This window comes from Equus asinus, chromosome 3, assembly GCF_041296235.1.
Source record: "Equus asinus isolate D_3611 breed Donkey chromosome 3, EquAss-T2T_v2, whole genome shotgun sequence".
Lineage (NCBI taxonomy): Eukaryota > Metazoa > Chordata > Mammalia > Perissodactyla > Equidae > Equus > Equus asinus.
This window is the reverse complement of record NC_091792.1, coordinates 25,064,114-25,078,054: the sequence shown is the minus strand read 5'-3', so window position 1 is coordinate 25,078,054 and position 13,941 is coordinate 25,064,114.

Sequence of the window (13,941 nt, the reverse complement as noted above, 5' to 3'; positions counted from 1 at the left end):
TATTTAGTAATGCAATTGGAAATTGTGGTAATTATGGCTTAATAAAATGTAATACTTCAAATTATAAAGAGAACGTTTATATGCAAGGCTCAAATACTTTATTTTGTAATTATACAACCTTGATATTCTTTGCAGTGGAAATTGATTATCATCTAAATATACTCATGTTTTCAGTGTCGTTCTGAAGGTAAATAAATCTGCATTGCAGAACCATGCCAATGTTATTGGTGGACGTTAAATATACATATTGAGAAGTTATGAAATGGCACATACTCTTGAGACACAATGCCATCATATCATTAGATTTCAGGAGTACTTGTTCAACTGCAATAATCAATTGAAAACACATTATTTGTGTATCCTCCTCAACATGTCAATCAACTTTGACAAAAGGAACAAAATAGTTCAAGAAGGTTTATGAAGAACGCTTTTTAAAATTTTACAATTTTTATCATATGTCTACAGAAAAGAAATTTTAAAAGTACAAACAATTGCTATTCAATGAACATAGTATTCCTTTATGGGTTTTTGGTATATTTATTGAACTAGGCATTATAGATAAACATTTTTATTTACAATTTTTTGCATTTATTAATAACCCCATGGTGAAAATACACTTTTGGCACATGTATGGCATCCTTGAATCAAAAGATGTGCTCATTTCTAATTGAGATAGCTACTGACAGGTTGCCTTCGAGGAAGCTTGTATCAGTTTATACTCCCATTGACAGTATAGGATAATCCCTGAATTACTACCACTTGAAAACTCTAAGATGATATTTTATTATTGTTTTATTTTGTAGTTTTTAAAATATAATTTCTATGTTCAGTGTTAATTTTAATTAATTTTCTCTGAAATTAACTTTCTTTTCATTATAAGATTTTAAATTTTTTAAATGTTTTATGATATTTTTTAAGCATAAGATTAGCACATTGTGGACAAATTTTGATCTCATTCTTTATGGTATCTAAGTTTGTGTCATGTTTGAAAGGCTTCTTAACTCTAAGCTTACAGAAGTGGTACCAATATTTTTTATTTTATGTTTTATAAGAACTTGATTCATAAGAAATATACATTGAATGTAGAAGATTCTTAAGATAACAGTAAACTGAAAGGAGGGAAAAAGTCCTTCTATATTTTTTTAAACTTGTCAATGTTTTCACATTGAAGGAAATTTTTTTTTTTTTCCGCTGGGAAGATTCACCCTGAGCTAACATCTGTGCCAATCTTTGTCTATTTTGTACATGGGTCACCACCACAGTGTGGCTGACAAGTGATGTAGGTCCCCACCTGGGATCTGAACCTGTGAACCCAGTCCACCGAAGCAGAGCATGCCAAACTTAACCACTATGCTACAAGGCCAGCCCCAAGAGATAATATTTTTGAAGAAGAAGATTAGCCCTGAGCTAACTACTGCCAATCCTCCTCTTCTTGCTGAGGAGACTGGCCCTGAGCTAACATCCGTGCCCATCTTCCTCTACTTTATATGTGGCATGCCTGCCACAGCATGGCTCGCCAAGCAGTGCCATGTCCGCAGCTAGGATCCAAACCGCTGAACCCGGGGCCTGCCGAAGCGGAAGGTGTGCACTGAACCCCTGCACCACAGGGCCGGCCAGAGAGAGAGAATTATTTTAATCCGGAAATAAGCCTGACTTTATCTGTTCCTCCCTCGCTTTCTTCCTCCTCCCCTCCTCCCTCCACGCCCCCTTCCCTCCCTCACTTTCTTGCAGCAGTTATCTATTAATCAATTATCATGTGCCAAGGTATACGTTAGTGCAGTTTTTGCATCTTACTGCTATAAGAATGTCTCACCATTATGATTTCCTCCTGAACCCCCAGAACAAGTCTTACTTTCTGAATAACTAGGAAAAATGTCAGCAACTGTTAGCAAGCTTATTAAACATTAAGGATTCCCCAAGGCACATGATGCTTAGTGAGACTTGGCCGTAAAACCTTTCGTTTCAATATCCTTCATGTCAAAACTCAGTTTGTAACTTTTTCCATCAAGTAGACAAGTATTATAAAGGCATGTAAGAACTGTTTCTAAATAATAAATATAAGTTAAAAAGCTTGATTTCAAAGTTAGTTTTATAAGATTTTGAGAGCCACAAGCATGCAATCCAAATTCAATTTATTGATTAAGAAGTTTTTCTCATGTCTCAGATTTGGTTCTGCTTTATGAGTACATGTTCAGCTGGGAGGCAAAGAAAGACATCCCTATTTTCATTTTAACTTTTAATACCAGCCTAAACTTTATCAAAATCAAACATTGTAAGGCTGGTTATAAAAGTGAGAAAACCCTCAGTGCTTTCTTATCCAATGACTCATGCAGTAGATTGATTAATTGTACACCTGTTATTAAAGCTTGATATCTATTAAATAGTGAAGGAGTCAGAATCAATAATGTAAAGTTCCTTTGTATTAATTCTGTGCACTAGCTTCAGCCTAATTTTAGATGAATGCATGTAAATGAGCGTCATCTTAAAAAGTTCTGTGATGTTTTACAAGCAATAGAACAATTACATGTCAGGCAGGAAATAAAGTCTTTCCTTATTATTCCTAAATTATGTGCAATCTCCATTCTTAACAATATTGAAAATTTTCTAATTATCAACTCAGATGTAGGTCCAAATGCCGTTTGATTATTATACTGAAATTTGTAAATGATAATTTTCTTAAACAGTGTGTCTGAAAGTGCAGAAATAGATGATTTGCATCAGATTATTTGGGCTGCCTGTGTGCCTTACAACTGGTCTATGATTCCCAGTGGCCTGGAAATATTCATTTTAACAAGCTCACCAGTGATTCTTAAAGACTCGAAAGCTTGTCTACTTTAAGTTACTTAATCATTTAACCTGGAAGAAATAAACAAATCAGACACACAAGCTTATCTAATTTGTAATCTATTTTTACCCAGATGGCAGAACAGAAGAAGGAAGTAAAGAAAGAAGAAAAGGAAACATGTTTAAGCTATATCAGAAATACTATATGTATCATTACTTCTATTACACAAATAGCGAGAATGTAGTCTTAGAGGGGTCAAACACTTTTCTCAAATTCTAATGACTTCAAAATTACTCTTTACTGGAATTCTTGTACACTTCTAGTAAGAGATAACATGGCGTAATCCTCTAGAAAATGAATGGCATTTTTAAAAATCACAAAATATCCAACCTAACTTTAATATCCATCTCTCTATGTTTATATATATAATATAGCAATTCCATTCTTTTGGTTTTTTCCAGAGAATTGAAAACATATGTACACACACAAAATTGAATTAGACTACTTTTAACAACTTTACTTATAATGCTAAAAATCTGGAAATATCCTAACTGTGCACCAAGAAGAGAATGGCAAAAATGGTTGCATATTTGCACTAATGAATTTCTACTCAGCAATAGATATGTACAAACTACTGATACATGCAATTACATGGATGAATGAAAGCCACTATGCTCATCAAAAACAGTCATACCATATGAGTCCATTTATATAAGTGTCTAAATTAGGTAAGCCAGCTAGAGTGAAATAAATAAAACATCAGCAGATGCCTCTACAGCGTGAGGAGCGGGGAAAGGCAATGGACTGGGAAGGAACATAACTTTCTGAGGTGACCGAAATGATCTATATCTTAATCTGCATAGTGGTATCATCATTGTTTACATAGGTCAATATTCAAAAAGTTGTAACACTTAATAGATGTGAATAGCACTGTGTGGAAACTAAATTCCAAATAACAAAAATTGCTTTCTTAAAAAACACTCTTTCTAAGTACAGCATATCAAACATTATTGGGCATCTAATATAGACTAATATTTCTTTATTATGTATTTATTTGCAGTTTAAAAAATTGTTTTATCTGGCTTTTTCATTGAATTTTTGGAAAAGACAAGGTTTTCAAACTACCTGAAGGGTATTACAGATTACAGTGTGACATAATCTTTTCAAACTTGACTCTTAGTCATTCCATCCATTCCCAAAGGCATCAATTGCTATTAACTTCTCCTGTACAGTTCCATAGATAATTTTTGCATATAGAAACATATGCATATATATATGTCCCCCCTTTAGATGTAAGGGGTATTGTGCTATGTCTATGCCTTGTACCTTGCTCTTTTCATTCATTATAGGTAAGAGAGATATCCATTTCATTACATACAGTATATGACAACTTTAAAACATGTCTGCAAATACTTTGAAACACCTTGATCCAGAGTTGAGTGTATAACCCTCTGCCTTAGAACATGTGCATATGAAGTTAGTGATCATATTACTTTTTGTCCTATCGTTTTATACGTTCTCTTATTTTGTAACAGAAATGAGTACAATCATTTCTATTTTCTAAGCTTACTATTGTATCTTCTGCAGAATTAAAAAAACATCTTCCTATCCATGTTTCATATTTCTCATCTCGTTCACTGTTCTAACTATATTGGCTAGTAATTTCAGAATAGTAGCACTTAATTGGCTGGTAGTGTACATTCTTGTCTTGATCTGACTCTAGTGGGGATAATGCTTCTGTTTGCTTATTATACAGCACTGGCTTTTTGGGTGAAATAGACAACTTTTTTTTTTACTACTGAGGATGTGTTCATGTATTCCTAACTTACTGAGGATGTGCATGTGTGTGTGTGTGTGTGCGTGTGTGTGCCCGCATGTGTGTGTGTGGGTGTGCTGACTTGACTTAAGATTCTTCCCACCAGACCAAGAATTTTTCTAATTATATATTCCAAACAGCACCTTTGTAGGCTCCCCATCTGTTCCAATCCTAAAGACCCTGAAATCAATTAGCCTTCTCCACAATTCTCTGCTGATCAAAACACTCTGATTACTAATCTCTCCCTGTGGCCTGGTTATGATAATTTCACCCACCATTTATTCTACTGGGCTCTCTGAAGGTTAAGTGCTACCAACTGGCTCCTACCACTCAGAGTGCTCGTTATTTCCACTGAAACCAGGGAGCCCAATTCCATTGTAACATCTCCCATAATCATCGCTTGCCTAGAAAGAACAAAAATAAACACAGAAATTTTCAGAAATGAAGGCGCACTGCCCTCTTCCTTCCTTCCAAGGCATTTCTTAGTTTCTTCAGCATTTGTACATGCTGAAGGGAAGGTATTTCAGACCCTACTGTGGAATATAGTTGGGTAGGAAATTTCAGCATAAATTGGACCCTCATTGTTGAATCCAGCTTCAATTAGCTAACCTAGAGACGATTTATGTCACTCACAATTTTTAAGCCAATATATTAAATCTCATATCATTAAGACAAGACTTTGCTTCCTCTTTGTTAGTCTAATAATCTTAACATCCACTCTCCTACATAATCTCCAGTCTCCTGCCACCACAAATTGGTAAGGTTCTGCAACTCTTTTAAAATAAAGATATCTTCTGGACCAGGTCCCTTGTTCTCTGTCTAGGCTATGCTGAAATTTAGTTTTTATAGCAGCTGAAAGAAAATGAGTGCTAAGGGGAATTGACATCCCTTTGTGAGACAACTGCCCCACTTAAAGTCATGAGGACGTATTTATGCAGGGAAAAACTCAGACGGGAGACAAGACATGCTTTTCTCAACAGTAGTGTTCAGGGATAATTGGGGATTCTCAGCCCTATCTGGGTCCACGCCAGTGTCTCATTCTCATTCTTCAAAGACCCAGTACTTCTCAAATATGTATCTCAAATCTTAAATCCCATTTTTAGGGTCTATGTCCAATCTACTTCTGATATAAATTACAGAATCATTGGAGATTGATTAAGAAAAGATGGAATACTCAAATATGTATGAAGGAGATATTTACAAAGGTGTGGCACTGTTTAGGGGAATTGAAAAGAGTAGCTAAGGCAACCCAGGGCTAGCAAGAGCACCTCCATGCCCAAAGGGAAAGGAAGCCTTGTGGAAGTGGCTTCCTGACAAAAGCTGAAAACTTTGATAGATTAAACTGGTCTGTTAGGGAAAGGACTGGGATAGTAAATGCCCAACCTCTCCCTCCTTCTTCCATTAGAAGCCCCACTATTTCCACCCATTAGCCAAACCCTATTGTGGAAGGTGGTGCTATTAGCCTCCCAAGAACAAAGGAGGTGAAGAAGAGTTACAGGGGAAAGGAGAATATGCAGCTCATTGATGCTTAGCCTGCCTCCATTGCCCCTCATGCACTGGGTCCACAGCAGCCCTTGCCATTCCCACATTCCTGTTGCTGCAAACAGGGAATTTAGGGGGTTTTGGTTCATGTTGTGCCACTCATCTTTAATAACAATTATAATCGCTCATCCATATGTGAATCATTTGTATAGGTTTTATTCTGTGTCTTAGCTCTAATTTATCCTGCGTGCTCCATAATTTATTTTCACTACTTTTGGCAATCATAACCTTCTTTGGGGTAGTCTGAATTTTAGCTGGTTCTAAAGTCTGTTTCTCATTTTTTTCTTACTACGAAATGGAGGGAGAAATGCTGATTTTATGCCACTATATTCAGGCTGAAAGTACTCCCACAAAATGGTTTTATAAACCTTCCTTTATTTGATATGAAGACTATAGTATATTGTATCAAATGTGTCAATATTCCTCCAAATAACCCTGTGCCAAATTAAACAATAAATGAAAAGCAGACAAAAACAAAGATTCATGTACACTGACAACAAGAAGTGGTTTCAGATATTATAAATTTGTATTTAATTATCTACTTATATTCTAGTCTTCTGCATCAAACTCTTCAACAACTCCAATATGCGTATGATCTGAAATCTTCTAGAATGTTTCAATATCATATAAAAATTTACTAAGATTTCGACTTAGCATTCAAGTCTAAATCAAGTGTGAAATTATTTATTTTGAACTGAAATTAATTACTTATTTTGAATTGGGATTACAATTTTTTATTCTAATAGGCTAAATTTTGATAACCATTACAAATATTTTAAATAACAATTATTTCAAAAATATCAATACTATGGGTGAGATTTATTTAAACTCTTCTAAATTTAATTCTAAATATCCTTGAAGTTGCAAGTTCATTATTAACTAAGGAAGTAATAACACCCTTCAAAATCATCAGTATTACCATATGTGTTGGCCGAGCTCTCAAGACCAGCATAGATTTATTCAGAATAATAACTGGTTTCTTGTCTTTTATAGGGATGACCACAGAGAGCCCATTTGTAATTATATGCCAATGATTCTGTAAACCAAGATGATTACATAGCTCTTGTCCCTATATTATACTTAATGATATTTTCAACCTCTTAGTCAAGTGATTAACTTAAATGTATTTTTACGGTTTTTTTGTCTTTTAAGATGTGTAAATATATTATCTCATATTAGTATTAATATGAAAACTAATTATTATCTTATATCTTTTAAGGTTTTATCTGACAAGCGTATCACAACTTCTAAAGTCATTTTAAATATAGTACTTATGTGTTTTGATTTTTATTTTCCAGTACCCAATCTAGAACATGGATATGTCATTTCATTAGCTTATAACATCTTCCATAATAATAAAGACATACAAAATTGCCCTACATAGTAAAATTTACTCTTGAGTTAAGATTTCTTCAATCTGAGACATATAGATCATTTACCATGACTAATAATCAATTCCCATATTACTAATGGCATTTTAATTTACTTTTATAGGATCATACAATTTACATTAACTTTACACCGTGTTTCACAGTGGGAGATATGCCCTATACCTGTAGCAATATTCAGGTTAATGAAGTAAATAGCATGTATTTTTAAAGATTGTCTTCTAGTGTTAGTAAAATATGCTCTTAGGTTCTTTAACTGGATGCTGCATAAGTCATTCCTATTACAATCAGCTGTCTATTCATATGCTCTGTGACTCTTTATCACACTAAAGAAAGTATGCTATGTTTTATGATGATGAGTATTTCAGTGATGAAGATTAGTTTTCTTTGTCACTGTCATTGAAAAGATGAATAACCCTAGCTTACTTAGACCTGGGAAGAATTAGAAAATTCAAGCAAAATCATATATTTTTAAAACTTTCAGGTGGAAATGTCAATGTCCTTATCTTAATTAGTAGCATATTTAGGATTATTATCCTTTCTCAATTCTAAGGTATATGTTATTTTAATGGTTCTTTTATCCTCACAAATCTTATTTTTATTTACTTATTTCCTCTTTATTAATCTATCTTTTTAATGGAGAAGAGCCATTTGCTTCTGATTATTAGTGATTTCTCTTTTTCCTGCTATGTCCTTAATAAATATTTTTTAAAAAACAGAATACCAATGATTATCTACATGAGGGTAAACTTTGCAATCTCAAAAATGAGTTGATGAAATGGAGGTGAGACATGATTGGCTACCATATTCATGGCTCAGCTGGTCAATTTCTACTTTTTTGTGCATTCTGACATGAAGAAATACTTGCTTTTTATCCATCCAAGCTTCCCTAACCACACTTTTAATCATGCAGTAAGCCAGATTGTAGATTATTTAACAGCACTCACAATTTTCTTTTTTTTGTTTATTTTTTTAAGTATGCTTCTTTGGTGAGGATTGGCCCTGAGCTAACATTTGTTGCCAATCTTCCTCTTTATTTCTTTTTCTCCCCAAAGCCCCAGTACATAATTGTGTATCCCAGTTGTAGGTCATTCTAGTTCTTCTGTGTGGGACGCCATCACAGCACGGCCTGATGAGCAGTGAGTAGTCCGTAGCCAGGATCCTAACCGGCAGACCCTGGGGCTCCAAAGCGGAGCACACAGACTTAACCACTTGGCCTGGGGCTGGCTCCTACTCACAACTTTCCAATCAGAAGAAAAATAGCAAAATAAAGAAGAGAATAATTCAGATAATATTATGCAAAATATCTGTTTTTAGGTCACTGGGTCAGTGTCTTCTTATACATGAAAAAGAAAAATATGTCTCAATATGTATTCACTTAACAAATGAAGCAAGGGCTATTCTGCAGTAGGCAGTGAATGGCATCAGTCATGGAAAGAAATCAGCGAGTGTTCGGCATACAGTAGTAAACCACTAAATATGTGTTGACTGAATGAAGGAACATCAGAAGAAAAACCAAATAATGCTAATTCTAAGCTATGGAATACCACATAATGGCTACTGAAACAGACTAAGCTAACTATCTCTAGAAGAGACATGTGGTGTTCGTTTAAACTCACAATCATGGAAAACCGGGAAATGCCAGAATATTCATATCAGGTCAATCACAATATTAAAATAAGTAATTTAAATACAACTTATGGTATATTAAGATTTTATTGCATAAAATTATTTTTATGTGAAATGTAATTACTCTATAAAAATCAAACATAGAAGCCTTTCTGGTAAGAAGCATACTTTTATCTGCAGGCCTATTTGATACAGAGAATGTATTTTATCATCTGACATAAAAAGTGTTGATAACAGTTATCATTTATTAATTGGTTACTTGATGCCAGGCAGTGTGGAAAGTGCTTTTATGATATATTAATCAGTCAGGTTAGGTTACCTGCCATTAAAAAATATGTAAAAATATCACTGATTTACCATCATAAATGTTGTGGCTCATTCAGATCACAGTGTAATGGTTTGGGGAGGGGAGATGGCAGAGAAGGAGTTTCTTCTTTGCACATTCATTCAGAGACCCAAGTTCCTTTCACTTTGTGATATTTTACCATTGTTAACATGGAACCTCTAAATTTTCTATTCCTGGGAAGAGAAAAAAGTGGAGAAAGCACACCCTCTCCTAAATACCTTGGCTCAGGAGTAATATAGCTCACTTCTGTGCATGTTCCATAGCAGGAACTAATCACATGACTCTGTCTACATGCAAAGAATCAAATGATCATATTGTAAAAGCTGGTCCAAGCAGAGAGAGCTCAGCCACACATGTCAGTGACCTCATGTGACACCGTATAGTGTTCTTATAGTCAACGTTATGCACAGGTAGTAGATTTTACCCCCAAAGTCTGAAAAAAATAACCAAAGGCTATAATGCTTATAAACCTATGATAGAATTACATTTTTCAAAAATAAGTTACCCATAGAGTAAAATGCCCAATAACAGAAACACTGACTAGTCAGTTCAAAACAATTGTGAAAAAAAATTAACAAATGGTTGAGTTGGTCTAAAGATTTGCTTCACAAAAGAAGTTTATGAAATTTTATTAGGGGTCATCACTTTCGAGTGCTTAACCTTGCCAATTGGAAAGGACTGTCTAGATACATTTCCAAAAATCTATCAATCCAGTATAACAACATCTCAATAGCTCTTAATCCTTACAGTTTCAATGCCCTCTTTTTATAATAAATATTTTATAAAATCCCTTTTACTATGCTGAAAATTAATTAACAAATAATCTAAACTGCATATATATGTTTGTATGTGTATATTTTTAAAAATTAATACAATGATATAATGAAAGGAGAAATTTTAAAAGTAACATAAAATACTATACAATTCAATATGTAAAATCTTGGCACAACTATAATTAAACCACAGTGAACTTATTAGATGCTTGCACCCACATACAAAAAAAGTTTGGATATAAAAATGTAATTTGTCATTTAAATAAGCATTGCTAACACATTCTCTTTCTACCTGGCATTCTCGAATAAATGTTGAATAAGTATTTTGTATAGCAACAAGAGCAGTGTTGCCATTTGTGTTGATTATTTTTATGTGCCACGTGGCCAGGCCATCATGTGCACAGATATTTGATCCAACAGTTCTGGTTGTTTCCATGACATGTATTTGGATGATATCAATGCTTAAATTGGTGGGCATTGAGTAAACAGATTGCTCTCCATAATAGGGGGTGAGCCTCATCTAATCAGTTTAAGACCAGAAGAAAAAACAAAGAGCAGCCTCCCCAGAGCAAGAGAGCATGCTCCTGCAGATCACCTTTAGACTTCTTCTGTGACATTGGTTCTTCCTGGTTCTACAGCAAGTGGCTTTCAGACTCAAGCTGGAACATCAGCTCTGCTGGGTCTCTAGTCTGCCGACCTACCCTGCAGATTTGGATCTGCCAGCCTCCATAATCATGTAAGTCAATTCCATCTAATAAATCTCATTTTATATGTATATATGTAAATACACATCCTATTGCCTCTATTTGATGGAAAACTCTGACTAGCACATGATTGGTGACACATTTTTCATAATTGTGAACTACTCTTTATAATATCAAGATCAAAACAAATTAAATTATTGCCTAATTAGTGTGGGTGTATTCTGGACAAATTTAAGTGATGCAACACTAAAAGGATGCAACAATACTTTGTCACTATATGTAAAATGGAAATAGGTTATTGTCCTAGGTAATTATAATAAGTTTTCAACCTACAGGAATTCCCAATGAGATAGAAATTAATGCCAACCAGGGAATGATCATTTGTTTGAGTGACACTGTCCTGCACAATGAAATACCTCTAGCTTCCCTAGGTCTTGCCACATGTAATTCTAGGTGCCCAGCTCAGACGCTTCACTGTTTTAAACACACACACACACACACACACACACACACACACACTGAGAAGGTGTGATAAGGAGGCTGAACAGAACCATATCTACACTCACGCCTCCTTGAGAGCATCACTTGCTTCTCACATGCTTCTCCTAATGGAAACTGTGGGTCCTGCCAGAGCCGCCGTCTGAACCCCTGCTCTGCAACTCGAAAGCAATAATAATATTAAAATGTTAATACTACTAATAAAAAATAGCTGTGCTACTGATTTTATAACTTCAGGTAAGTCATGTAACCTCTCTTGATTTGTATTTTCTCACATTTCATGTGAGGTGCATGATCACTAAAAATAGGTTCAGCAGAGGGATCAGATGACCTGAAGATAAAGTCTTGGTGAAATCCCCAGCCGGTCAGGCTGCCCTATTCATATTTGCTGTTCATAAACATTGCTGCCCTTGTGGGTTGATATGGTAGTATACGTCAGTTTGAATCAATTCTATGCCAGCCATTTGGGGAGTTATGAATCTACAAAGATACAGCTTCCTATTGGTTATATTGAAAATTCAGAACTCTCTTATACATAAAGCTACCAACTTAACAGAGGCAACATTTTCTAATGTCTTTTGGTTAAGGTTTTATTATAAAAGCTTGGAAATATGTCAATTCCATTTGCAGAAATAACACCACTGAAAATATATAAAAAGAAAACATATATTTATTATAAATAGTGCCCAATATCTGTGTCCAATTTTTAGTTCACTTATTTGTCATTTAAGAACACAATCTGTTGATCTGTTAATGAATTGTAATTTTCTAACCTCTAACTTACATAATGCTAGTCTTTAATACAGTTTGTTTTAGAAATTCTGACCAAATTCCTAAGTTACTGCTTCATCTTTTGCTTCAGAAAGTGTTAACAATTTTTGGAATGTTTAGGACAAGTGAAAATCAATTTCTTCTTCATAGCTAAGAGTAAAAGCTATTCACACCATGATGTTCAGTACTTCCAATCACTCTTAAATGTATGGTAAAGAAAAGCTCTTACCGTGCATTGATCAACTGATGGAAAGAGCTAAAATGGGGAAAATGTTGCTGATTTCATATATACTACAACTCAGAAAAAGATTTTGCTCCCCTTTCCTTTTAGATGCATTTAACACATAGCAAAGCTATACATTAATATCAATATATTCATAATGCTTGAAGGTATTTATAATAATATTTTAGGGTGGTATGAATGAATAAAGAAAAATAGTTTGGATAGCATTAAAGTTGAGAAGATAATTAATAAATATTTTAAAGATAAGCCATGGGTGTTAAGAGCCTGTTTCACACCAGTATGCTAAATCTAAAGATTTTCTTTTCTCTGGCATTATCATTGTCTTTTACTATCCATAAAGAGGGGTGATCTAAGATCAAAATTTTAAAATATAACACACATAATATATATTTTATTTTGTCATCTTAGAATGCCACTTGCCACTGCACTACAATGAAATATTAATGACACTACTATTTCCAGTGATCAAATAATTTTGTCAGAGAACTTTATGAATTCAGTGGCAGGTACAATGTCTGATATGTAATATTATTCTTTGACTCTTATTTTATGTGAGTTAAGGAATGATGATTTTGGTCTAAAAAAGCCATCCTTTTAGGATTTTCCACTATTCCAAAAATAATACTAATAACTATTTTTCTCAAAGCCTACTAGCTCTACAATAAAAATTTTAGATACTGAGATGTTATTTCTCATATTTTGATTATAAGATAAAAGGAAAGGAAGGAGAGGCAAGTTCCTCTATATATTCACATATCTATGTAATTAACATTGTTCATGAAATAGACAATTTAATGACAATTTTAAGTTTCATGTAATCTTGATGGCCTGTGGAAATCTCAATGAGTGAGAGCCAGTGTCACTCATATAATATTGGACATAAAGTGGCGCTATGGTAGCACCTTTAACATTGTTCTGAGCTACTGTTTTCTTTTTCTTTCTTTTCTTTTCTTTTTTTTTTTTTTTTGGCTGAGGAAGATTAACTCTGAGCTAAAATCTGTTACCAATCTTCCTCCACTTAAGTGTGGGTTGCCACCACAGCATAGTTGATGAGTGGTGTGTGTATGAGCCCAGGGTCCAAACCCATGAACCTGGGCTGCCAAAATGGAGTGCACTGAACTTAACCACTGTGCCAGAGGGCCAGACCCAATCATGGCTATTTTTTCTTTCTTTTCTTTTTTTTTTGAGGAAAATTAGCCCTGAGCTAACATCTGTTGCCAACCCTCCTCTTTTTTTGCTTGAGGAAGATTCCCCTGAGCTAACATCTGTGTCAATCTTCTTCCACTTTATATGTGGGTTGCTGCCACAGCATGGCTGACAAGTGATGTAGGTCTGCATCCAGGATCTGAACCCATGAACTCAGGCCACCTAAGTGGAGCACACTCAACTTAACCACTATGCCACTGGGTCAACCCCCTGAGTTACCATTTTAAAAGGAAGTTTAC